This window comes from Furipterus horrens, unplaced genomic scaffold, assembly GCF_987537825.1.
Source record: "Furipterus horrens unplaced genomic scaffold, mFurHor1.1.pri manual_scaffold_6, whole genome shotgun sequence".
Lineage (NCBI taxonomy): Eukaryota > Metazoa > Chordata > Mammalia > Chiroptera > Furipteridae > Furipterus > Furipterus horrens.
This window is the reverse complement of record NW_028327176.1, coordinates 70278075-70305504: the sequence shown is the minus strand read 5'-3', so window position 1 is coordinate 70305504 and position 27430 is coordinate 70278075. Positions and strand designations below refer to the sequence as shown.

Below are 27430 nucleotides of genomic sequence, written 5' to 3'. Positions count from 1 at the left end.
TGATGAGAGCTGGCCCCACCTCCTACCTCAGTGGCCTGCAGTCCGTCAACCAGGAGATGAGTTCTCAGAGCCACCTGGCTGCCTTTCACGTGTTCATAAAACATGGGCGATTCCGGTAGCCACAAAGGGCAAGAAGGTGACTCCGTAAACACGGAACCTTCTATTTGCCCTTGACAAGATTCTAAAACACCAGTAATAATGCTTTCAAAGACCTTAGAAAAGGAAGTGGTGAGTCTCAGTAGCCAGCTGGGTTGCTAGGACCAGGGCACATCCAGCTGATCTCCTTTTCTTGTGGCACAGTCTCAAGACTGGTAGACCAAGGAAATATGGGGAGAATTCTGCCTAGACTTCGGCAAGGCCAGCAGCAAGGAATTCCTAGAAGTCAAGGTGGGCAGATATGTCCAGTAACAAGTTTAGTAATTTTTTGCAGTTGGTTGACTGACCCAAGACTTCTAAAGAGGTTGCCTGGAGGGCTATCTCTGTCCAGTCACGCTCCAGGACATCCTCCTCAGTCCTGTCCTGCCTACTTCTTTTCAGTGATATGGCAACACTATAGTCTATGTATTTGTCAGCTCTGCTGATGACCCATCTCTTGAAAAGATGGTGCACTTCATTGACTCATGGGTATTGAAAACTTTGATGGGATCAGATAATGGCTTAAATATTTCAAAATAGAGTTGAGTAAGGGTAGTATTAGGTTATGTAGTTTTGGGTGTAAAACATTCTAACTCCATAAATTTAGAGTGTAGGAAACTAGTCTTAGCAGGAATTAAAGAGGAAAAGAATCTTACACAATTTAATTCATAAGAAATGCAATACTAACACAAGTACAACATGTTCACCAGCTAAGTAAAGGGCTCCAAGGTGTCTAAAAGGATCCTGTAAGGGGACAGTAAAGCCTGTCTGCTCTGAGCTGGTCAGACCTTACCTGAAGCATCTTATTTCTTTCTAAGATTCACAGTTTTTGAAGGATAGAAACAGCTGAGAATATTCAGAGGGGAGTGAGGCAATGTGTTCATTAGGTGTGAAGTGCTCAAAGGAGTTTTGGGCCTGGGATGTCTTGGAGGGACATAAGAAAAGCCAGCTTGAACTGTTCTGTACCATGGATCTAGAACATGGATCAGAACTTAACAAATTTCCAGTAAACAGACAGTTTCCATGGAAATCAGAATTGTCCAGCCATTAGGAGATGGCCTGGTGTCTGGCCACTGGAGGAGACATCTCAAAGCCAAGTCCAGAGGTACAGAGGGATTGTACAAGATGGTCATTGGGTCTCTCTAACCCTGGAGATGAGTCTAGGAAAGAAACAATGGCTTTGTGAGATGCCACAGCAAGTGGAAAGGGTAAAAATAATGATGGAGATGACATTTTTGTGCACCTACTTGGTACCAAGCTCTGTGAAGAGTTTTACATTTAATGTTGGCAGCTGTCTCTGAAACAGGTGTTACCATTTACCCCCACCTCACAGGTGATGCTGCTGAGGTTGAAGGATGTCAACTGAATTATCTTGACTTGCATGACTACTACGCAGTGGGCTGGAAATTACAACCCTTCCTTGTGGGACTCCAGTGATAAAGAACAAATGCTTTCCAGGGAAGAGCCAAGTGCACTGTATTGCGCATAAAACAGCAGAAACGTCTGGGAGGGACCTGAGTTGATGATTCAGATATTTCTCACCTCAATCAATTCCTACATGAATACAACATGGGAGAGAAATTAAGGTCAAAAATTGCTGAAAAAAATAAACAAAAATCATAAACCCGAGCAGAATACAGGCCAAAAGCACCACCAAAGATAGCTAACCCTTTGGAAGATGAGCATATACAATTTGACCTTGATGATACACAATGTGGATGAGGAAGACCGGTGGAAGGCAGGCAACTCCCTCAGACCTGCTGGGGAGCAGGAAGCACATCCTGTGAGAGTGAGGCTGTGTCCAGAGCATCAGTAGGTGTCAGTGAGGGCAGCTGAAACTGGTCAACCACCTGGCTGACCCCAAAGCTGCCTCTGTCAGAACAATCACACTGGTCAGGCCATTTGGCAGGCGATGCAGTTCTTTATTATTGGAATCAACTAGGAGCCCCTGTGCTCCAAGCACAAGAATCATCTCACCTACTTGCACTTGGCCCTAGGTCACAATCTTTGCAATGAAAGTGTTCTGTTTGAAGCCAGAAAGGGATTTGACACTATGGCTAGCAAAATTCTAAATTTATTGCTGCCAGATTTAAAGCTCGGAAGCTAGCGATGAAGAGTGCAAAGGTGAACACATTTTGTCTTTAGAACGAGCATGGCGATGTTAATTGGACAGATATTTCATGTAGCCACTTGCTACATAATCCATCCACTGGTGAGATAAATACATGGAGGTGAGTCTTGTAAATGCTTACTAAAAACAACTTTTTGTGGGCTGAATTGTGTTTCCATAAAATGTATATGTTTGGAAATGGGGTCTTTAAAGAGACAATTAAGTGAAAATGAGGACATATGGGTGGGCTCTAATCCCCTAGAACTGGTGTCCTTACAAGAAGAGATTAGGACACACGCGTGTGCACAGAAGACCATGAGAGACACAAGGAGAAGCCCGCCATCTAGAAGCCAAGGACAGAGGCACAGAACAAAGCAAACCTACCAACACTCTGATCTTGGACTTCCATTCTCCAGAACTGTGAGCAAATACTTTTCTGTTGTTTAAGCCACCTAGTCTATGATATGTCATTATGGCAGCCTTAGTAGATTAACGCACATTTCAGTCCCGCCCCTGACTTTTTTTTTTGTTACACTGAGTTGCAAGGGGACCAGGTTTTCCATCTCCTGGACCATCAGACATGATGGAAGCAGTCCCAGCGTGTCGGCACTCAGAAGACCCTCAACCCACATCGTCTCAGCCAACATGAGAGCTTTGATTTCACAGAACTTGGTTATGTCCTTCCAGTGGAATCCTAAATAATAGTGAAAATGGTACAGAGCCAAGACTTCTGACAGCTCAGAAGCACACACACACACACACACGCACACACGCACACACACACACATACACATGCCACAGAGTTAGCCTGGGACAGTTGTACAGAGAAGTCACTGAATCCATGTTGACCCTGGGACAACTCCATGGTGATGGCAAAAAATGCCCAGCATCACAAAAAGAAAAACCCCAGGTAGGAAATCTGGAGTCATATCAATATCATAATATGTGATCAATAAAGAATATTCCAAATCGTCGGCAGCCGTCCGTCTCGAGAGACGATGGTGTAGCTTCTTAAGAGTCTATCTGCACCGCCGAGAATGGCTGTGCAGTCCGACTCGGGAGTGACACGGTATCTGTCTCCTCCCGTGTTGAATCGACATCTTGCAATGACGCTGGAGTGTCCTCTCCAGTGGAGCTGAAGCTACAGAGCCTGGGCAGGGTGATATGGAGGGTCTGCTGTTGCCCATGCAGCAGACCCAAAATATTCCAAATGGATCTGGTTATTTATACAAGGTTTTGTTTTGTTTTGTTTTTTGATATTTGAAACCTGTAGAATCCACTCCTCATAACCTCCCTGTCCTGGAAGTTCACAGCTTTGCACATGGAAGCTGTTAATAAAGGACTCTGTGGATAATTCAGACATTCAAAGAAGTCTCATGGCTTGGAAGTCACGGTTTTGCTGCTTAAGGTTCAGTTTTCAATCTTTTCTATGGAGCAGCTTTTTAGGCCCACTGAGTATTTTATGGATGCTTAATAGAATGACAAATTTAGAGTGAGAGATTTTAGAAACTGTCTGGTGACGTGAGCCAGGTGGGAGCCTGGCTGGGTCACAACAGGGACAGTGAGAGTTCTTCTCGCTATGGCTTCTGTCCCAGCTCCAAGTATAATCCCCAAAAGGAATTTCGGCTGTGCTTTGAGTAATGTCAGCCCTGGCAGAAGTGTATGTCCTGAGGGGCATATTTTTGTCACAGCAGGCCTGAAAACAAACTCACTTTCCTGCTGAGTTCTGTAGCTCCAGCTCTGTGCACTCATTCATCAGCCAAGCAACACCCAATGCCGCCGCATGCATACACCTGGGCTCGCCCACCTCCATGCCTTTGCACCTGCTGACCCTGCACCTGGACAGCCTGTGTCACCAACACCCAAACCCACCTTCCCCTCCAGATGCAGCCTCCTGTGCAAGCACCATAAGTTCAGAGCCAATCCTTCCCCCTGAGCTCCAGCTCCCACGGACCGGGTCCCGCTTCAGCACTCTCCTTTCTACCATCAGGTCCTTATCACCCCGCCCCCCCACCAGGTGGTGAGCTGTCTCCACCAGGATCCTTTCCGAGTCATTGCTGCATGCTCATCTGTATCTATAATGCTTATTGTAATATCTGTGGTTTTTCACTTCATTCAGATCTCACGACTTCCTCATTGCATGGAAGAAGTATTTTTTATACTATATTCTGGTGTACCTTATAATGCAAAATGATCATCATGTCTGCCCTTCTACATACTAAATACCTCTGTCACTTAGCCCTGGTTATATACCCAGATGAAGGAGGATTAAGATCTCAAATGGCCAAATGTCTGCACTGAGGGTGCCCAAGAATATGATCACACATGAATGTGAACACACATGCATGTGTGCATGGGATGATAGATACCACAAGGAAAAGTACAGTGGACAGAGGCTAACTGGGTTCCTTTGGGTGATGGTCTGGAGTTGCTGCATTAGATCCAAACATAAACCTTTTGTCTGAGAAACGTTGTTCCTCAAACGCTCTCTATCTCATGCATGAACATTAAGCCCCAAACTGTGACTTCCAAACCACAGGGCTTGTTTGAATCATCATACTTTTTTTTATATTAACAACATCAATGTGCAAAGTTGTGAGATTGTAGGGCAAGTGAGCAGTGGATTTTTCTGGTTCCAAATGGCAAGAAATTTGCTTGTTTTAAAGAGTCAGCTCCTATGGGAATAAGCCATATTAATTGCACATTAAATCATAGTGTCTGCGATTATGTATAGCTCTTGACCAGCGACAGTGAGCTGTCCATGTATGAGGAAGGCCTGCCTATGCCCCCTGCTTCTCTTGGACATAACACAGTCTCCACATGGACAAACTGGCCAAAGGAGCTGGCCACGCTTCAGTGGTTGGCCAGGCGCACTGTCGCAATGCGCTCCTGGCACGCAGGTGTCCTCATTTGTTTTTGAAGGCTGCTCAGCCAATACACACTTGGAGGTAAGAGGAGGAACCCCTCTGTAATATTCTTAATGCTTGGGCGAGAGAAACTACTTCTACTCCATGCCCACCCCTCACATGACCAGTCATTCTCCTGACCCATCTGCACAGCCGGCCCAGGTGTTGCCATCTGTTTTGAGTTCTCGAAATGCCAGCGGTGACAAGGGTGGCTGTGGTTTCACAATTCAGCCAGTTCTCCATGCCACCACTTCTATCCTGTTAGTAGCTCTTGTGTGTCCATTCCGCTGCTCCACCGTGGCCCAGACCATCACTCCCTGACCATGCTGAGCTTCCATGATGCTGAGGGTGCTTTCCAAGAGGGTATGAGACTCCAGTATGTCTTCAGTTCAATTCTTTAATTTTTCTATAGCTGCAGTTCACCATCTTATCCTCTACTCAAAACCTCTGAACAACACAGAGACACAAAAACACACAGATATACACAAGTCACAATGGATACAACAGACACACAGACATACACAAACACTCAGAGACATATACAGAGACACAGACTCACACACAGACACACAGAGACACAGAAACACGAACACACACAGAGACTTTCTAATTATTTATTTATTTATTAAAGAGAGAGGAATGGGGGGGGTGAGAGAGAGGGAGAGGGGGAGAGACATCAGTTTGTTGTTCCATTTATTTATGTGTTCATTGGTTGATTCTTGCAAGTACCCTGACCAGGAGTTGAACCAGCAACCTTAGTGTATTAGTACCACACAGACACTTAAAAGGAACCAAAGTTTTGCCACTTTGAAGCTGCCTTTTTGGTCTGTTGATTTTAAGCTGCTTATTAAGAAAAAAGACTCAGAAGAAACCTTTGACCCTCCCCCTTTCCTACTCAAGAGATTCAGACAGAAAGACCTGCTGCAGAAAGGAAATTTTGGCATGTTCGCCTTAGCCTAATTCGAATTAAGAATGGTAAACAAGAGGGTTTCAGTCGGGGGTCTATTAGCTAGACACCCTACCCCCCTGCCCCCATGTCCCACTGTTTCTGAGTCACCTGGCAAGAATTTTCCTGCTATGTGTGGTCTGCTCTTCCTCAACTACCTGTAAATTGTCCATTCTCACTTGTCAATCTAAGACCCCACTCTCCCCTTTTTCTTCCTTTGTCCAAAATGTTGTAGATGCCCAATGTTACCTCAGTGCCTTGGGAATTTTTTCATGCCTATGTGGATTCCGTGCATCAAAATTCCGATTTTCTCCTTTAATTTTCTCTAATAATTTGAGTAGCCCTGCCAGAAGAACTTAGAAGTTGAGAGGAAAAGTTGTAATATTATTTTAGCCACTGCAGACTCATACACACACAGACACACACTCAGAGATAAACTCATGTTCACAACAGACAGACACTCACAGACACACAGAGACACACACATATGCCACCTGCAGGTGAAGGGCCCCACACTGCGGTCTACCCACCAAGACTCTGACAAACTGCACCCACCCCACACCCCAGCCCTCGCTGATCAGCCAGGGTGTACCCCGTGCTCCCCCTCTGACCATTCCCCTCCTCCCATAGTGGGCGTCTTCCTCATTTTTTAATTACAGTCCAAATGTCACTTATCTTTCAGCCCATTTTAACATATTCCTTCTAATCTTCTATAATATTCATATGTTTTGTCCTACACTGCATTCTTTGAAAACTCTGATCCTATGAAAATCTCCAAGAAAAGTAACAGCTGAGAAAGTTCCACCACCATCTGCTTTGAGCATAGACTGCCTCCTTATGTCATTTGGGATGTTTACAAAACACCTTTCGAATATTTACAAAATATGGCCAAAGGCCCTGAGAAGTCCTGCAGTAAAAAATAAAAAAGTTTCTCTTGGTTCCCCCTGGATGTTCCCGTTGTGCATTTGAGTAGACTCTTTGAGACAAAGCAGTCATTATGGTGTATGCCACTCACCTGGTAGCCCTTCCCTCCAGTACCATCCTTTGGGCATTGAACAACTGGCCCACAAGTGGCCTGAGCATCAAACAGCTGAGAGTCACCTGCAGCTACCTGTTCTGGGTGTTCCCTTTTATAAGCCATTGTGTTGGTTGAGCTACGAGAGTCCAGGGACCCTGCAGCAAGGGTCCCTCAACCCGATCTCAGTGGGCTCTTCTTGGCTGAAACCTGATCTGGGAAACCCACAAGGGGGACTCCCCGGAAGAGCTGTGAATTCAGGAGCCATTGGATGGGAACAGGGGATGGCATCACACCCCCGATGGTTTCCTGATAACTGGATGGCGTTTTCTCTTATGTGGGCACCTGAGCTTGCTGGACAGGAGGCGATGGGAACGCCCTCTGACTGGTGCTCCCCAGTCCCTGGATCCCAAGGCCATGTGATGCTACCTACCTGCAGAGCAAGGACCAAAGAGTGGCAGGACACAGTGGGGTGGAGAGAGAAGGATCTGGAACACACCAGTCCCCCAATCCCTAGGACTCCAGGGATGTGAGATAAACTGCAAAGGCGGTCTAACAGCTCCCTCACCGGCCCCCAGTGCAGTGTATCTTGGAGTGTGGCAGAGAGGTGTCCCATTAGTCCTCTAGCCACCTGACTCTCAGTTCTGGGACCCAGTAGGACAAGTGCCTGTCTCACTATCAGTTCGGTAGTACGCCCAGGCCTCCTGCTGGTGGCCGCCTGTCTCTGCAGGTCCTTCTAGTACACGGCCAAGTATGGCAAGCCATGTGGCTGGATGTCTTCACTGGGACAGAATTTCACCACAGATTCTATTCCTGCCCCTTCATTTCTCTAAGCTGCTTCTAAGTTACATTTCATGACGCATGAAGCAGGGGAACGGTCCAAGTCACAAAAGGCAACTGCACTTCATCTTTTGCTGGCACTGCCATCTGGCAAGGGCTGCCTGGAGCCTTGTGCTCAGGGACCACAAACAACGTCTGGGCTCCTAGGAAACGTGCCGGAGCTGCTCCTGAGATCCAGGCCCAGCCACAGGACATGGGAGCCCAGTGCAAAATGTACACGTGTGGCTCTTGTTTAGAGCTATTAGGAATTTCCATATGGTGACAGCAGAGCATCAGCGCATGTGTAGGCTTTCTGAGCACAGGACCCTGCGCACCTGTACAGGTTAGATACCTATGTGGCTGGCCCAGTAGACATCTGCCACGGACCCAGGAGGGAGAGTGCTGGGGCCTTTGTGGTCTCACCCTAAAGTCTTCCTGGTGGTAGGACAGAAGTCCTGGCTCCCTGGAAAGCCTTCTTTGAAAGGGCTCTTAAGCTCGCCCTCTGGGGGCCCTCCCCGAATTTTCACCCTCCCAAGCCCTTGGCCGACATGATGGCCCCTCTAACCACCAAGCTGGACTCCGCCTCCACACTTTGGTGGAGTCAGGCTCCTTCCTGTAGGTTGTGTTTATTCCTACTCTTGAAAATACTTTCATTGATCTGTTTGTTTGGGTTCTAGAAAAATCAGGATTTTTTCTACCTGGGCCACCTGCCTACTTTGCACACTTCAGGTCAAAGTTTCTCAAGAGGCAATACCCATCCAAGCCTCACTCTCCCAGGGCTCATGCATCTTCCCAGACAGCCGACCTGGCCTGCGTTCTGTGTGGGCATCTGCCTTCCCATTAGCTGGACTCTGGATGGATCTGCTTGTTCTGAGCTCCTCCTTAGTTCTGCACTGACACCTTCTCTACCTGGCTCTGCAGTCCCTCCTCTGTGTCCACTGTCCACTTGATCCCTTCCTGTTTTTATCTCCTGTTCTCTAAAAGCTCTGAGCTCCCTGCCAGCTCTCAGCCCTGAAGTCACAGGGCATCTGAAAGACACAGATGTGGGTCAAGTTGCTCACTCTACATTCCAACCAAATTTTCTTATTTTACTTCTTCCAGCTCCTCCAACATAAAACTTATAAACTTAAACTATATTTTCATAGCAGGAAAAGGTGGACTGCTTAATAAAAGGTGCCAGAAAAAAATGCTGTCCATTTAGAGACACACCCCCCCCCTTCAAATTATAAACAAAAATAAATTCCTGTGGGATTGGTATTCTAAACCTCAAAAATTAAATTATAAAATACTAGGAGGAAAAATATGTGAGAACATTTTTGTACTCTAGGAGTAGAAGCGTACTTTCTAAGCAAGCCAAAAACCGAGGTGTCAGAAAAATAATAACATTGGACTACATAATAGTTTAATATTCTCTGGCTGTCTTTCAGTCTCCCGCCACTGCAGCAAGAGGAGCTGCTGCCATGTGCACCCTGGGTGGTGGTGCGGAACCACCCCAGCTTCCTGAACAAGAGGAGCAAGTGGGACTATAGCACCTGAACCCAGTAACCGAAGGCCTGCACCCCCTCTGCTACAAGCTATTATACAAAGGGCTGATTCACTGCTAGATGATGGGCATGGAGCCATGGCCCTCAGCAAGCGTGTGGTAGTCGTCACGACGCAGAGATTCGACCAGCTAAAGCCAGCCACCCCCTCTGTGCAGACCAACATCAACAAGAACACCCAGGCCTTGTGCAGCATCCTACACATGACCTGGAAGAACAAGTATTGCCCAGGTGGACGGATCTGGGCAGAGCCAGCGCCATCCAGTCCAGCGGGGATCCCTGATGGTGAAGAGGGAGCTGCCACACCACCAAGACCTCCTGAGCACCCGTACCCCAAACAGTAAAGGTGTAAGCCAACTTTCTTCAAAATAAATAAATAAAATAAGTATTTCTGTAAAATAAGACTCAATAAAAACAGAAGTAAAAATGAAACAACAGACTGAAAGAAAATATTCACAGCATTTCTATCAAACATTTAACACCCAGAGTATTAGAAGAGCTCTTACAGAATCATAACCAAAAAAAAGAGCCTTGGCCGGGTGGCCAAGTTGGTTGGAGCATCCTCCCTAGTCAGTGCACATACCTGGGTTTCAGGTTCCATCCCAGTCGGGGTACATTCAGGAGACAACTAATCAATGTTTCTCATGGCGATGTTTCTCTCTCTCTCTCCCCACTTCCTCTCTCTCTAAAGTCAATAAATATATCCCCGAGTGAGGATTAAAAAACAAAAAGAGGAAAGGAAGGAAGGGAGGGAGGGAGGGAAGAAAGAAGGAAGGAAGAAAAGAAGGAAGGAAGGAAAGAAGGGCAAGCTGGTAAAGAATATGAGCAGAAACTTTATAAAAGAACATTTAATAGGCCACAAACCTCCTTTAAACAAACTCTACCTGGAACAATCTGATAGTTTATATATTTGTTTTTGAAATAAAATGTTCTGAAAGCTGGGTTTAATCCTTTCATTTCTTTTCAATACACAGCTACAATTTAGGGAGAGCCCTTCTGAAGAGAGACAGTTGTGAGTGACTGCAAAGGGAGGCAACAACAAAGAAATGAGCAAAGGTTTCCAAGGAACTGTACTGTTCTGAATTTTAAAGAGTAATTATGTTATTGCTTATGCAATTATTAAATAAATACAGAGGAAAGGCCTGAAGGAGATAAGCCTGAATGGAACAGCAGGTGCACTAGCAGTAGGAATATGGGCATCATTTTCTTCCTAGCTTGCTCTCCTAAAGTCCCCCACCTGACACCATGGCCCCAGCAAGCCCTTTCTCTGTTCTGGGGCCTTCACCCAGCACCTCCACCCTCGGGATACCTTCCACCCGGCACACAAATGTTTTCTTCAGATATTACCTTAAGGCAGTGGTTCTCAACCTTCCTAATGCCGTGACCCCTGAATACAGTTCCTCATGTTGTGGTGACCCCCAAGCATAAAATTATTTTTGTTGCTACTTCATAACTATAATTTTGCTACTGTTATGAATTGTAATGTAAATACCTGACATGCAGGATGTATTTTCATTGTTACAAATTGAACATAATTAAAGCATAGTGATTAATCACAAAAACGTCGTCGTCGTCGTCGGCAGCCGTCCGTCTCGAGAGACGATGGTGTAGCTTCTTAAGAGTCTATCTGCACCGCCGAGAATGGCTGTGCAGTCCGACTCGGGAGTGACACGGTATCTGTCTCCTCCCGTGTTAAATCGACATCTTGCGATGACGCTGGAGTGTCCTCTCCAGGGAAGCTGAAGCTACAGAGCCTGGGCAGGGTGATATGGAGGGTCTGCTGTTGCCCATGCAGCAGACCCCCCCTCTCTTCGCAGCTGAAGGGTCCAAGGGAAAGACAGAGTCAATACAGCTTGGCTTCAGGTGCGCCGCAGGAGTTGCCGGTGTTGACTACAACGTCAAACCGCCTTAGGGACTCCGGCTCCGGATTTTCTGTCGGGGTTTACTCCCTTAGCCTTTCCCCTGAAGAGGTATGCCGCAAGGCAGCGGAGGTTTTTTGGAGTCAGAGTTTTCCTTCTCTGAATCACAAAAACAACGTGTAATTATATATGTGTTTTCCGATGGTCTTAGGCGACCCCTGTGAAAAGGTCGTTTGACCCCCAAAAGGGTCGTGACCCACAGGTTGAGAACCGCTGCCTTAAGGAAACAAGACATTCACATCTCACAGACATAACATTTTTTATATGCGGTTTTTGCCTTGTTTCATATAATGCCCTGAATTTCATGATAAGGAAACAATTTAAACATTTAAAAGCTGGCTGTTGGGGTCCCTAATAATGGATGTGTCCCCTGCCCAGTTCCAAGGTATCTTCCGCTGCGGTTGCTCCCCTACCCATGTGAGACTGAGCATGTGGGCCCCAATTGCCAGGCGCTCAGTGGGGAGTCTGGGCTCCTCTGCTCCTGACTTTGAAGTCAGGTTTCACTCTCTTGATGAAGAGTCATTGCTGAAGGTGACCCTTGTTACTAAAATAACTTTCCATGAAATACTCTGAGAGTGGCTTCTTGACTGTAAATGCCCTTGTGTTATAAGAAATGCCCGTGTTTGTGTGTGGTTACATCTTGTGTAACTGACTCCACTGACTCCGCCAGGTTTTCAGCGTGAAAACCGCTCATTTTTGTAATTTCCCAAACCTGACCTTCTTTCACTATAATGTGGCAACTTTTCAGTTCTTTAAAGTCCTTTTTTCTTTAAGTTCTCATGAATTAACAGTTCCTGTTTTTCTGATGTGCTGCTTGACCCCGCATGTGCAGTAGGCTTGAAGTTACCTTTGTTCAATAACCAGGAAGCTCTGCGAAAAGTCCCTGCTGAAAATGTGACCTCCTGGCCACGTGGCGGAGCCTCTGCAGGCTCTGTAACCATCCTATGGAGTGAACACGGGAGGAAGGGAAGGGAGAGGAAATGGACGCTGTGGTGAAAGTTCCAACCGTCGTGAGGTTCTCGGTGTGAGGTTAGATGGCTCTCCTCACATGAGGCCACGGCTCAGCCGCCACCCAGCGGTAAGCCCCAAGGGCCCTGCAGTGGGACTGAGGCGGGGCAGGATCCTATCACAGACAAAGATGAAGCAGGGTTTTTCCCTTTCCTTTTCTTTCCCCCCAAAGCAAATGTAAAGATCAAATTTTGTTTTTGAACTCCTGTGTTTCTGCAGTTCAGGGGAAGTTAAAAGGAGAGCATTTTATTCCCATAAATAAATTTAAAAAAAGATTTTCTGCATATAGGTTGATCACTCATCCATGGTTCACAGATATCCCCTGGGTAGACAGTCTGTGCTGAGCTGGACTGGTATGTGGTGGTGGTGGTGGGGTTGGAATTCTACAGTGTCGGGAAAGGTGCTCACTGTGTTCGTCTCCCAGAGTCACAGTAAGAGAGCCCCATGCATGGGCCTCGAGGCACAGAAATGTTCTGAAGGCAAGAAGCCTGAGATTAAGGTGTCTCAAGGCCATGTTCCCTCTGAAAAATCTGCTCCAGGCTTCCACCTGGCTTCTGGTGGTTCCTTAGCTGGGGCAGCATCACTCTGGTCCTCACATGGTGTCGCCCTGTGTGCGCAACTGTGTCCAAATGTCCCGTTCTTGACAGGACAGATCATATTGGAATAGGAGCCACCCTACTCCAGTAGGACCTCATCTTAACTAATTACATCTACAATGACACTATTTCCAAGTAAGGTCTCATTCTGAATTGTTATCAGGGGTAGGACTTCAACATATACATTTTGGGGAGATGCAATTCACCCCATAACACAAAGAGAGGCCTGAATGATGACTCACAAAGTCTGGACTCCCACTCACTTTCTTTGTCATTTCCTCTGCCTGCCTGTCCCGAAAACTCATTCCCCTGAAATAAGTTGCCATCTTAATAAACACAGGCTGTTGGCTTCCTTCTCCATCACTGTTAATGTCTGTGCTAGAAAGAGTTAAATCGAAGGTTGTTAAAAGTGTGGAATTGCACACAGCTCCAAGCCCTGCTGCTGAGTAAAACGCTCCTCACTGGGATGGCCTGTCAGGGAGGCCCCAGGCCACTGTCCAGGGAAGAGAGCCACGGTCTGTTGTGCCTCAGCAGAGCTATTCAGGCACCCAGGACCTCCAAGCTGCCTCTGTCCTATTTCTGTGGAAAATAGGAAAAAAGAAAATATGAAGTTTCACTTAACTATTAACATAAAGAAACTCTGGACAGATACCTATGAAATGAAGGGTTACGGAGGGTGGTCAGTGGGAACTGGGTGGGAGACGGTGGCAGTGTGTGCTTTTCACTGGACATCTTTACATATAGTTTCGTTTTTGAACCTTACTCAAAATAAATGAGTGAAGACTAGAAACTCCATTCCCTATTCACCACATGTATGGATTAAAAGAGACCTTCTGTGAGCTCATCTCCAAGGCACTGGCTGAGGTCACCACCACCTGAGATACACCCCTCCCAGGTGGCCGCCTCAAGGTGCCCATGGTGGGGTGCTCCCACTACTGACTGCAGAGCTCCCAGCGAGAGTCCCTGAGGCCGTGGGACATCTAGCTGCTCCACAGAGCTGCAGAAAAGGTTGTCTTCCCTTGGAAGCCACAGACTTGATGATCCTAAAGGCTTTCATCTCCGTGTGCTCTTGGAAAATAAAATCCAATCCACAAGGCTAGAAGTTCAGCGCCCTGCAGACCATGATGTTTGGGATGAGAGTGGCAATTCTAGCTCTGCCCTGAGCTATGCACACTCCACTCTGCAGAACCTCAGACGGCTCATCTGCAACCCAGGCTGTTCCCACTAGCCCTCATCGGGAGAAGATGGGGTTAAACCCGTTAACACAGGCAAAGCAGCCAGCACACGCCTGGCCCTTAAGAAGCCCCCATAAGTATTAAATTCATCCCTACACTCACCCGGAGCATTTTCAAAATGAAATAGGTTCACTACTTGTATTTTAGGCAGCATAGTTAATCTCCCCTAAGACAAGCAGAAGATATAAATTAAAATGTCCCTGTGAGAACCAGCGGCCTCTGTTTTCCACCAGCATAGCAGGGAGTAATTGCAATCATCTGTTTAATCAGTTTGCTCAAATAATTCTGGAACATTCCATTTTCTGAAATATGGAGAACAACTTCCATGTTATTTATTTATTTGTTTATTTTAAATTCTCACCTGAAGACATTCTTACTGATTTTGAGAGAGAGAGAGAGAGAGAGAAACATTGATGAGAGAAAGAAACATTGATTGGTTGCCTCAAGTACATACCCTGACCAAGAATTGAACCCACAACCTTGACAGGGGATTGAACCTGCAGCCCTTTGGTGTATGGGACAATGCTCCAACAACCAACCCCTCTGACTAGGGCAAAAATTTCTATTTTAGTAAGAAGTTCATGACTATCTATTTTCACAGAGAATGGTAAAAATGGGAGTTGAAAGATCCTAATAATTTTTTGCCAACCGGAGGGCAGGTAGAGGTGGGGACAAGCTGAGAGGAAGCTGCACAACCTTAAAGGCAGGGTTAGGACTAGGGTAGATAGCCAATGGTCCTTGAGTGACCAATACTGTTCTGCGCAAGTACGCCCTGCAATGAACTCAGCCAGTGAACACAGAGAAGGTGACACTCACTCTGGAGGGAGAGACAGTGACTGAGAGCCTCCTGGCTTGCAGTCACCTCTTGGCAGCTGCGGCTGGGTGGCAGTCTGCACTCATTCTGCTTCTCACCTCTCTCCTCTGCAGAGCAGGCACTTCTGGGGACTTCAAAGGAACCGCCACACAGAGACAGCCACCCATCTGTCAGGCCCAGCTCAGTGGCGCCAGCTTGAAAAGCATATCTGAGGTGAATGAAATGCACTGAACCCACAAACTCAAGAATGTGACTGTGTATAAACAACCAGAACAACAATCGTGGACAACAGAGTCTTCAAATGCTCTAGATGTAAGGTAACCTGCAGCTGGCACCTAATTACTTGCTGCCCAAGGGTTGGCTAGTCTGCCAGAAGCTCTTCGCACTTGAGGATGGGGGGCGAGAGACAGGATTGCTAACCATCAGAAATCTGGCTGATTCTGACTCATCATTACCCGCCCCATTCATCTAGGGGATCCCAGCACACATTTGATTGTATGATGCATTTTTTTGTCCTTTCATCCACATCAGTGAAACCTAAATAGCAAAGTGAGCTGCTCCTACATAATGAGCTGTCCTGACACGTTGGATGCTGGCAGCCTTGGAGACAATTGCCAGTGGAGGGCCACAGGCCTCTGCTCTCAGTTTGCACCAATCCACGGCTCTTCGGGCAAAGACGTAGAAGGGGTATCTCTCTGACTTGCAGATGCTGTGATGCTTCACATGTTATATTAGAGAATATATGGGCCAAATCTAGAAGATGAAACTAAAAATAATGTGAAGTTCTACTTGGGTTAAAAAATTTTTTTAAAAATAAGCAAAAAGTTTGCTCAAGTGCAAAATGGGAGAGATGTCACTTTGCACATGTCTCTCCACAAAGAGCCTGACTGAGTACGGTGAGGGTCCACTGATGGGTGTGTAGGCCAAAACCTCAGCCTAGTGTTCAGTACAAGAGAGGTCACTGTTCATGTGAATAGGGACATCAGAAATCTCCCATTTGTGCCAAAGAGGGCAGCACAGGGTGAAGGCTGTTGGTCACCTTGCCACACGCTGCCTCTTTCAGGAACGGGAAGCAGCAAAGGCTTAAACACAAGAGGAGACAACCACACAGTTGGAAGGGCTCTAGTGTGGATGAAGCCTGGGCTCATGTTGTATTTCAGCAGTTTGGGGACAGAATAATGGCTCAATGAATGTTGCTAAATGTGTTGAATTACGACCATAATTATTGTCATGGCCATGACTAAGTGACTTTGTGGGGCAGAGCTGGGTCCAAAATGAGCAAGTGCCAGAAAACTGGCTGGATTATTTATAGAACATCTCAGTAGGGGCTTTCCTGTGCTGTCTCTGGCAGGAGAGAAGGGGTTAAACAAAGATTAGATGGCTCTTTGGGGGCTCGTGGAGAGGGACTGCTGTGGAAGCAGTGCCTTCCAACCCAGAGTGGGCTGTTGGGCAGCTGCCATTGCGGGTCACCTCACCTATGCTGTACAGAGGATCAGAGAGTCTTGGTGACTCGCTTGTGGACACACAGATAGCCAGAGGAGGCACAACTCTGTGCTAGCTGTCCTCTCCTTTCAGGAAAAACAAAGCAAATGCATAAACCTACTCCTGTCAGATCTCTGCTCCAGTGTCTTTTCATCAGAGGAAGCTGGAGCCCACCCAGACCAAGAGGTCCTGCCCCACACTGCCCGCACCCCTCTTCCAACAGCCTTCTCACACCCACACTCGCTTAGCAGCTGCCTCCATAGGTCTTAGTAACAACTGTTGAAGAATGAGTGAATGAAAGAACAACTGAACCTCTTTGGCCAGCTGTCCAGGGCTCTGCAGCTAATGCTGTCCCTGCACCTGCAGGAAATGAACCACAGAGGCAGGACTGTGGAATTGCTCTGAGGCTAATGATGCAGTGCATGGGTCGCTGCTTGGGTGGGGGTGGGGAGCATTAGGGGCCCACAGAAAGGCTACTGCAGTCGGAAAGAAATGGCAAAAAGGCATCAGTTCCATAACAACTGCTAATACTATTGAATACCCATGATGTATGACACTTTTCTAAGAATTTTTCATGCAGTAACTCCCTTCATCCTCAAAACAGCCCTCTGTGGTAATTCCTCCTATATTCCTATTTCTTGATTAGGAGACTGAGGCCAGCAGGTGCTGAGCAGCTCGCCATGTGGTGGGGAGCAGGCTGAGCTGTGGCTCGGCTCCAGCAGTGGCTTCATCACAGAACTGGAGCACGGCACTGCTCCCGGGAGTGGCCAGGAGCAGAGTCCTGAACCCACAGCTGAGAGGCTGCCCCTCCAGGGGCCAGCCAGCACTTATGTGACCAGGCCCGTCTGTGGTTGCTCTGGCCTTCCCAGGGCTGACCTCTGCATTTGGGCACAAAGAGGACACTGTCTGGGGCCCATAATACTCTTAAAATACAACATTTTAGCTTATTTTAAAATCAGAAGAAAACCCTGAATGTAATGAAAATGAGTATATAATAATGAATCTGCTCTGGATGACATTCACTTTTAAACTAAAAGAGTCATAATGATTTTTCATGAGGAAGGGGCCACGAAGGCAAAAGCACCTGGGGTCCGTGGAAGTCACTGCAGCTCTGAGCCTGTGCCCATTATACCAGAGACAGGAAAAGTAGCTCCACATGGAAGAGACCCCAACACCCCAACACACCCTTCTAGTTGACCTACAGGTTGAATTTCAGCAGTGATTTTTCCCACTTCTGCATCATTCAGGTAAACCCACTCCAAAAATAGTCACATCTCCAGGCAAAGAACCTGGCTTCCAAGGCCTGTGACCTTCTTCCCTCTCTGCTGTCCTTACCACTGGCTTCCTTCCTCCAAGATGTCTTATGGTTTCAATAAGGCTTCTGGAGCTCCAGCCATTGCCTCTGCATTCCACACAAGAGGAAGGAGGGAAGCAGGGGCGAAAGGTTAAGTATCTTAAATGTCAGGCTCCTTTAAGGAGCTTTCCTAGACTCCCCAGTAACCCATTAGCCATCTTGTCTATAAAGAAGCTGGAAGATGGAAGAGTGAAGCAAGGCCTTGAGATGGTACAGAGCAAGGAGAACACAGGAGGGGACTCGGTCCCAGGTGAGATAACAGCAGACAAATCCATGCTATCCTCATGCGTCTCCATGGTCCTCATTGTGCCACCAGGTAATGAGGATACAGGGCAGAGGTTGTGCAGCTCCACCTTCTTTGGCCTTTGATCAGCTTGAAGTGTATGAATAAACCGTGCTCCTTAAAGCTGAGCCCCTTCTACTTCAGCTACTCTGCCCTTGGCTGGACCAGCACCACGCCTTTGAAGCCGGGCTGGGACAGTTTCCTGGCTGCGCCTGGGACTGGAAGGGCGTGGTCCTAATTTGAGCAAGGGCATCCTCAGGAGCTGGCTGCGAGCAGAGGTGAGTCCTGAGCCCGGACATCGCTGAGATTCCTGGTGTGTCCTCTGGGGAGAGTGCTCAGCTTGAACTTGATTCTGTAATGTAGTTCTTCAAGGCTGGAGGTGCTCAGGGGGTGAAGCAGCTCCACCTCCCTGTGCCCATCTCCTGGGACTCTTAAAACAGCCTGACAGTAAAGGGTTTACATCTATTTCACCAGAAAGACATAAATAGAAGAGACCTTGTCTGCCAGCTCACCACATCCCTGGGGCAAAGAACCAGACTGCTGGGTTCCAAGCCAAGTCTTCCACTTGCTAACAGTGTGACACTCAAGTCTCCCTTAACCCCTCTGTGTCTGGATGCTGAGGATGACAACGCCAATTGCCACACACAGTTCTGTGAGGACTGAATGAGGTCATTCTTGCAAAGCACCCAAAAAACAGTGTCTGGCACCAAGTAAGCACTCAATAAACAAAGCAGTGTTCGAATGATCATTATTTTATTGAATAAATGACAAATATTTGCAAAAGACATGAATGAAAAGATATCCTGTTCAGATGTACCATAAAAAGCAAACAATGATTTCTGTCCTTTGAATGCCCTCCTCCAAGTTTGTTCAAAGCTGTTGAAGCCAGGGGTACAATCTCTATACCCCTCCTGATACTTCTAGTGAGAGCAATGTAGGCCTTTCACAGAGTAGACCCCGGTCAGAGAGGCTAAGTGACCGGATCCTGAGTCTATTAACAGGACTGAGAATCTACTTGTCTTCAGTAGCATTCTGTCATGGAGACTGCTTGTTGCCCATCCTATATCCATTTTCCTCTGCTTCTGTGTTGTCAACAACCCCTGTGTTGTCAGGGGCAGGAATGTGCCCAGTTAAAAAATGACATTTCTCAGCCTTTACAGATAGGGTGGTCAATGAAAAATGAAGGCTGAAAGGCTTACTTGAGGATTCTAGGAAAGCTCTTTAAAGGAGCCTGACATCCAGAATACTTAACCTTTTGTCCCCACCCCCACCTTCCTTTCCTCTTTACTCCTGTATGGAATGCTGTGGTGATGGCTACAGCTCCAGCAGCATTCTTGAAACCATAAGACAACTTTAAGGAAGGAAGCCAATGCTAAGATGACAGAGCAGTGAGATGGGTGAACGAACTGCCTGCTGACTCTCACCCTGAACAGCCTGCCTCCTATCTTTTTCTATCTGACAGAAAGTAAGCCTGACACTTGTTGGAACCATTGCCATTTTGTAAAGCTTTTATTTGTATCTAGCTGAATTATGGCTCCATTCTTCTCACATTCTGTAAGAAGTGTATCCACTGAGAACAACTAAAATGATACATTCCTGCCCCCATTAAAAATCCTAATATTTTAAGTGTGATAAAATTTTGAAAGGACAGGGTGGGGAGAAGAGCTAGAAGTCTATAGCAGAAGCCCTCACCTGCAGGGTAATCAATTCTGAAAGCAAGAGATAAGCAGGAAAACCACAATAGATGAGATTTGCCATAGCCATTAGTTTTTCCAATTATACAAGATGCAATAACACCCATTTAAAAAAAAAAAATCAGAGACATCCTCTGAGACCAGCTAAACCTGCTGCCAGCTCCTCCACCCTGGGTGCCCAACTTCCTTCTGATCTATGCTGACTTTCCCTTTCCTGAATTCTGTGGTCTAAACAGAACTCTCCTGCACCTATGAGGAGTCCAATCCCACCCCGCAGCCCTGGGCCAAGCACGCCATGCTCACCCATGGCACTGTGGGCAGAGAGGAGCCTTTGGATTGTGGCACAGGCGAAAAACTTCCCACATATGAGCACCAGTAACAACTGCCCAACACATGACAGCCAAGATTTGGCACTCCAAACCTAAAGTCTCGGAAAGGAGATGCATAAAGCACTGGATACCTTCCCTTTCCAGAATGAGTATGATGGTTTGGCTCCAATGCACTGCATGGTCATGAATTATCTTCAGAGCTGACGAGGAAAGGCCATGTTATGTGCACTGTGGCTTTAGTTTTAAGTGTGTCTTGCTTAATATTTTTAATATGAGTCAGCTCCATGAACTGTGATGATTTTCAAGTAACCAGAAGTTGACTGTAGCTGGCTTCGAAAGGAAGTGTGAGTACAGAATCCAGCTGCTTCCACCCTGGGGGCAAGCCTGAGGCTGGTGGTCCTGGACTTCTTTGGCCCATGGCCTCAGTCTGTTGAATCACACACAGAACTCTCTTGGTCCCCTGCTTCTCCTGGCTCTCCTCTCCTGATGAGGGTGAGCGCCCCCCCCCACACACACACACTGTGCATCTTTGAAGAAGCTGCTCAGCCTGATACATTTACTTACCTGGGAATCTTGAACCTCAAGTGAGTTGAGTAACCAGCCATCCTTCCTCTCACCGAGGGGTGTGTGTGTGTGTGTATGTGTGTGTGTGTGTGTATACGTTGGGAGATAAAGGTAGTCATAAAAAGTTACTATCATACAGTTGGGCTGAATAAATGGAAGCTATTCTTATTGTAAGGATATCGCTGACAGCAGTGATGACGGTGAGGGTTATAATAATGATGGTGATGATGGTGACAGTGATGATAATGATGATGGTGGTGGTGGTGGTGGTGGTGATGGTGATGGTAGTGATAATGATGATGATTGTGATGATGATGGTGATCATTATGATGTGTTGGTGATGACTACCCTGATATCTAGAACCCCAGGTTTTCCTAAAGAGAGCCAAGAAGCACTTCCCATTTACCTAATCAGTAACTGTCTTGCAAAGGCAGAACATGCCATAGAATTGATGACACAAAAGGCTCTCATGTCAGGGGCATGAGAACTGATTCCTATGAATGCCAGGAGGGCAGAGCCTAGGTAGAGGTACAAAGGCATCTGTTATATTTCTGAATCAGTGAATGTATATCTCACAGCTATTGAGCCTCCAATAACTCATATGCTAAGCTATCATCACTGATCTTTATAAGAATTCATGAGGCAGGTACTATTACCATTCATATTTCACTATGAAGAAAATGGAATGCCAAGAAGTTAAGTAATTTACTCAACATGAAGGTGAGCTCACCACATGGCAGCCAATGGTGTAGACACCTGTTGGCTACCATGGAAACCTGCCAGCAGGAAGTTAGGAGAGCCCAGGTAAGGTGTTGGTGAGGATAGGGTAAAGACAGCCAGCAAGCCATAAGCCAGCCCCCAGGCTGAGGGCACCTGACAACAGGGCTCTGAGCAACTTCCAAATGTCATCAAATTGTCAGCATTTTCTTTTTGCAGAGATGTTGTGATAAGTATCTGCTCAGTTTCTCTCAAAGGATGCCTCCCTCTTTCCTCACTGCCCCTCCACACTCAGAATCAGGACAGTAGTTGGAAAAATGACAGAGCAGATTATATTAATAAATGCTCTCTTTTCAGACATGATTGTGACCTCATTTCAGGCCTTTTAAAATAACTCATTCTCCTGATTACAGAAGTGATAATATCAGTTTACTGCAGGCTCCTTTCTCATGGTTAAGAGGCCAGTCAGTTCCCAGCCTCCAAACAACTGCCCAAATTCTACATGAAAGAAGACACTCAATGTCTAGGATAAAATCAGCCTCCTCAAGCCACTGCCCAACAGCACTTATCAGGAAGAATCTGAAGACATGGGACCTGGGCAACAAAAGACACCAACACCTGGTGATCTCTGAAATGGGGACAAGAGGAAGTGCTTGTGTGGGAAGCGCTGAGGCACCATCTCAGGAAGGCAGCCACCGGCTCTCCTCTCCATGAAGATGACCTCTCTCTGAGTACTTTGAGGACTATTCACCAAGAGAGAGGCTGGGCTGGTCTCCCACTTAGGAAATCCACAGAGTCTGCCTTGTTGAGGCCCCGAGTTGACACCGGTATGGCTGTGGCCATGACTCTCAGCTTTTGGAACAACCACTGGCTACACTGTGGTGGCAGGATCCTGCCTGAAAAGTCATGGCGCCAAATGAGAGGCCAAAAGCCCAAAGCCTTCAGGGACTAGGTCCAAGCAAAAGGTGGCAGAGCTGACATTGCTGGGAGCCCGTCTGTGCCAGGACCCCGGCACGCACTCAGCAGCTGCCAACTCTCTGAGTCCTCCTGCAGTCCTCTGAGGCAGGCATGTCCACAGCCACAGGCAGCCAAGCACAAAAACCCAGTCCTGGGCAGGCGCAGCCAAATGCGATGAGAAGTGCATTCAAACAGGACTGCCCTTGGCCCTCGAGCTGCCTTCCTGCAACCCTGGCTGTTTTATCGTATTTCATTTTTCATTTTCTTAACACTTCTCTCACTTTATAGATATGAAGAGTAAGGTCTGAGGAAAGTAATGCTGTTCTCTGATTTCAAATGGGCACTCCTCCCACCCTGCATGCACGTGCAGAATGCCAGCTCAAGCCATGAGCCCCTCCCCACTTGGTCCCTCAGTGGGTGTGACGTCACAGGACACCAGCCCACCATAAGCTCTGCATTTTTTATTTAAAAAACTGTATACTCAGCCTAAAAATCACCACATCAGCTAAAGGAGCTGGCCCTGGCATGGGAACCCTTTAGCAAAGGGGCCTCTCAGTGGCTCACCAAAGAGCTGGAACCAAACAGGTGAAGCATCTTTAGTTGATTCTAACCAAAGAACCAAATCCTCCTAGAGGGGGCAGCCAGCCGGTGTTCAGTGCTGGGAGCTGATCAAACCTTCTCTTAGCTGCTCCAATTTTAGAAATTGGGTGCTGACTCATTATTAACCCAGGAAGCCCACGCACTCAAATGACTGTATTGAAAAAGCTCTGTCATACTCTGCTTACCGATGTGCAGCTTTTTAAGCAAATTCAAAAAATGTTTATCATAAGGTCTTTATGACATTTTAACCGTTTCATTTACAGTAAGTAGAACGATGTTTTTTAAAAAAAATTTCCTGTATTTTACTTGACAGTAAAGCAAAGCCTAATCAGAATAGTAACACATACCAAGGTCACCTCAGGCCTCCACAACTCAGCTACCTTGTCCTCACCGCTGCTCCAGCCCCCACCCTGGCACTTTTTCTTTGATTCCAGCATAGCTTGTAACATTCAATGTTAAGGGAAAGGAAGAGACATGCAGTAAGTTTCTGGAGTCATTCATATGCCTTTAGAGAGGGAAGCCAAAATTCTTCCTCCCCATTGCATTTCCTGCTCTAAAACTGGGCAGCTCAGACCATGTGGCCAGAAATTGCTCAGGGCTGTTTCCTCCAGCTCAAGAGACGGAAGCCCAACCTCAGCAGCCCTGGGCCAGCACAGGTCCCCACCTCCACCGCTGCGCTTCACTGTGGCTTCGGATAGGAGTCTCCGGCAGCTTTCTTTCCAGGCAAGCATCACTGCCTCTGCCAAGACGAACTAGTACATCACAAGCGTCTACATTCTCACAATTACCAACTCAGAAACTTCCCCAGACAGCCAGGCTAAAATCCAGTAGCTCTGGGGGTAGGGATGCAGGCAGCCACTTCTCTAAAAACGATGGCTCCTCAGAGTTTGAACAAAACACAGTGTTCACTCCAAACACAACAGCTTTGACACAATGGAGACTCTGAGGCAAACTGCAGAAGTGATCATTAAAAACGACAGAAGCATACTCACCAGGGAGACGCTGATGGCTCCACCTTCCCAGGGACAGTGCAGGGACGATCTGGAGACAGACACTGGCTCAGACACAGCCTGCTTGGAATATCTCCTTGAAACTTAAAAAGCAACGACCATATAGTGACTTATTTCCATCCATTCCCAATGACGTCTGTACAATAAAGACCAAAAAAAAAAAAAAAAAAAAAAAAAAAGAAGAAGAAAGAAAAGAAAAGAAAAAAAGAAAGAAAGAGGCACACACCTCAGTCTTCATTCTCACTGGGACGAGATGACTCATGCTGACTCACAGCCACCACTTCCTCTCCCGACATTCTCTTCATTCTTGCGAGATGGCTGGTCGGTTCCCAGGGTCTGTGCAGCCCTTCCTGGAAGGACAGCCTTCTTGGCCCTGGCAGAGAGACCCATGACCTCACATGTGGCCCCAGGGGAAAGGCTTAATTTGGGACAGTTGAGAACAACTGAAATATAACATCACAAATCTCATGTGCATTTGAATTTCAAACGTACACTGAAATTTTGTAATATGTCACAAAGCTCCTGTACGAAACGCTGGCTCTTCTCAAGGCATCACAGGGAAGGGAGAGGAATGGAACACTGTCTTACTCTTTAAGGAGGCTGGGTTTGCTTTGCCCTGGTAACATTTATATCAGTCTGTGTTTTCTTCTGCATATCTTCCTCTGATGCAATAAATGGTGGAATCTAAAAATCATGCTCTCTTCAAAGCTGCTTCAACGGACGGTTGTTGGTGCCAATTCAAAGCCAATAGGAATTTCAGTTTGGGGTGCAGTGAAGAAGGAAGTTTATTCAGTGCAAACATGTCAACTGTGATACAGCACAGCTGTGGAACAGCTCAATAATGTTGTAGCTCAGTTATGAAGCAGCACAGCTGTGAGGTGGCCCTCAGGGTAGGCAGCCCTCAGTCCAGGCTGCTCTCCTGCGCTTGGTCCACCACAGGGAAACAAGTCTTCAGTCTTTGGTGGAAGGGGAAAGTGTGCTGTCTAAGCCAGAGCATAGCTGACTTATATAGAGAGAAGTCCCTACCCCTGGTCCCTGATTAGTCCATCCTAATGCAAATGAGGATTTCAAAGCCTCAGAATTTGATTGGTCCAAAAAGCACCATCCTGATTGGTCAGAATAAAGCAGCTCTAACTAGTCAGTGAAGATGCTGATAGGGATATGGCTGCACAGATCCAATCGGATGGGGAAAGTCTCTGCCTTATTGGTTTCTAATAGGATTACAAGAACTCTTTTATAAAGGGCTGGTTCAGAGGACAGGATCACAGGGCAGGTAGGAAGTTCAGCACAGACTTCTCTCTGAAGTGTGGTTTGCATGAAAGACCCCTGTTTAGAAATGGCTGCTAGGCTGTTTTTGAATTTGAGCCCAGTTAGCCACCAGCAGCTGCTTTTATTAGGTATTTTTTTTCTCAGGGTTCACAGCTGTTTATTAGAGGGGTGTGTGCCCTGTTTCCAGGACTAAGTGACCTGCAAAATATTTTCTATCCATCTTCCAGGCTTTAAGAATATGTCAGATTTGATTATTGAAGGGTATAACAATCGAACTTTCAAACATTGTTGATGAACAATTACATGCGAACAGAATAGCCCCTGCCTCCCAGTTTTCTGTATAAGGATCCCAGGTGGGACAGCCACCCACCACTTCCCGCATTTTTTAATTATGAGAACCATCCCTGGAAGCTCAGTAGCCTCTGAGGAGCCAGAAAGGCAGCTGTGGTTACATCAGGCCAACCAAGGTTTTTGGAGGAATGTTCACATGGGTGAACATCCCATTCATCTCTTGACTCAGTGCTTGCTGCTGTGTGGGCCATACTCTGACACCCTCACAGCACAGACAGCAAATAAGGAAGTGACATCTTGCAGGGGGCCAGAAGACCAGGCATACACGTCTCTGTACAGTGGTCCTCCCCTTCGAGTGGTCAGCAGACAGTTTCCACCTATAGCTGGGTTCATTGTAAGGAACAATACTTGCTTATTATTCCATATCTCAGTTCTTGTAATAGGAAAATCAGGGCATTTACTGTAAGACGATAAATACCAAGGGATTTGGGTCCCCTGTGAAAGTTGTACTGTGTCAATCAAACGGCCAAATATTCTTATTTCTTGCAATTGGGTTTTGTTTTGTTTTGTTTTCAGTAGAGTAGAGAACCTATTGGTTTTCTGGAATTTAGACATATTTTTGTTGTGCAATGAATTGCAGTGTGTTTTCTTTAGGGAAAAGTGGGAGCAGGGTGGGGCTGCAGCTCCCAGAGCAGCCCCTGAGGGACACATGCCAGGCAGTGGCGTCCAGCAGGGCCCCGGGAGGCATGTGTGGTGCCAGGAGCGCAGTGTGTGCAAAGCCAGCCTTTATTTATGAAGACTTGAACTGTCAATTTATTAATCTCTGGAGGAACTGAAAAAATATTAATTAAAACCACTAAGAATGAATTTTTTAAATTTGAAATAGCTGGGGAATGTAGGCTCCAAGTAGCAGCCACACCCTCCTGCTGGAAGCACCCTGCCAGAGGCGTCATCACTTTATCAGTGGTTTCTTCCACAGCAGTGCTGTTACAAGGAGTCTTCCAGAACATTCCAGGGCAAGGCCCGAGGCATGAAACTGGGCATCCTTCCAAAGTGGCCATGTGAGCCACCACTGTGGACGGTCAGTGGAACTGAGTCCCCCCGACACAGTGTCATACTGAATACTGTGTCTGAATCCAGACTGACCATGTACACAGAGCTCTTCTCTTTTGGGGCCAGGAGTGGGAGAGGGCATTAGTGGGAGGGGGAGGAGGCTGGTCCCAATATATTGATAGCCCTGGGACTTAATGTGGAATGTTCTAGAGTCCATTCACTATAAGCTGGCTCACTCCTGCATGTTCCACTAGAAAGGAAATAATAATGACATTTTAAACATGGAAACACTTTATAAACATATGCAGGGTGTTTGGCCAATAGAAAAAGCACTGTAAAAATGTAGGTTTCATTGAATTAAGAAAATAAACAAGTTTCACTCCTAAAGAGAGTGCACAGTCTGAAGACAGCACATTTTAGCATGTCATAGGGTTCTTACACATTGGATGGGTCACATTTAAGAGTATTTTAGTCCTGGCCAGGTGGCTAAATTGGTTGGAGCATTGTCCTGTACACCTAAAGGTTGCAGGCTCTATCCCCAGTTGGGACATGTACCTGGGTTGCAGGTTCGAGCCCTGGTTGGGGCTCATGTATGGGAGGCACTGATTGATGTTCCTCTCTCACATCAATGCTTTTCTCTCTTCCTCCCTCTCCTCCTCTCTCTGTCTCTCTCTTTCTCTAAAATCAATAAACATATCCTTGGATGAGGATAAAGAAAATTTTTTAAAGAGTATTTCATATGTGCCAGTCAGCCTCCTAAGCATGCACAGCTTCCTAAACCTC

General features: G+C 46.7%; 1 long non-coding RNA gene across 2 annotated transcripts in view; it reads right to left on the bottom strand.

Moving 5' to 3' along the window:
• Positions 1-24391, bottom strand: part of LOC150006454 (uncharacterized) — a 58623-nt gene extending 34232 nt beyond the window's left edge. The window contains exons 1-2 of one of the 2 annotated variants that reach the window (XR_016511946.1): positions 24261-24391; positions 24017-24117 (exon numbers count right to left, since the gene is read on the bottom strand). This is a non-coding gene — a long non-coding RNA (uncharacterized LOC150006454). Of the gene's footprint in view, positions 1-24016; positions 24214-24260 lie in introns of those variants that run through there. The other variant, XR_016511945.1, reaches the window with a different exon arrangement.
• Between the last annotated feature and the right edge of the window lie 3039 nt (positions 24392-27430).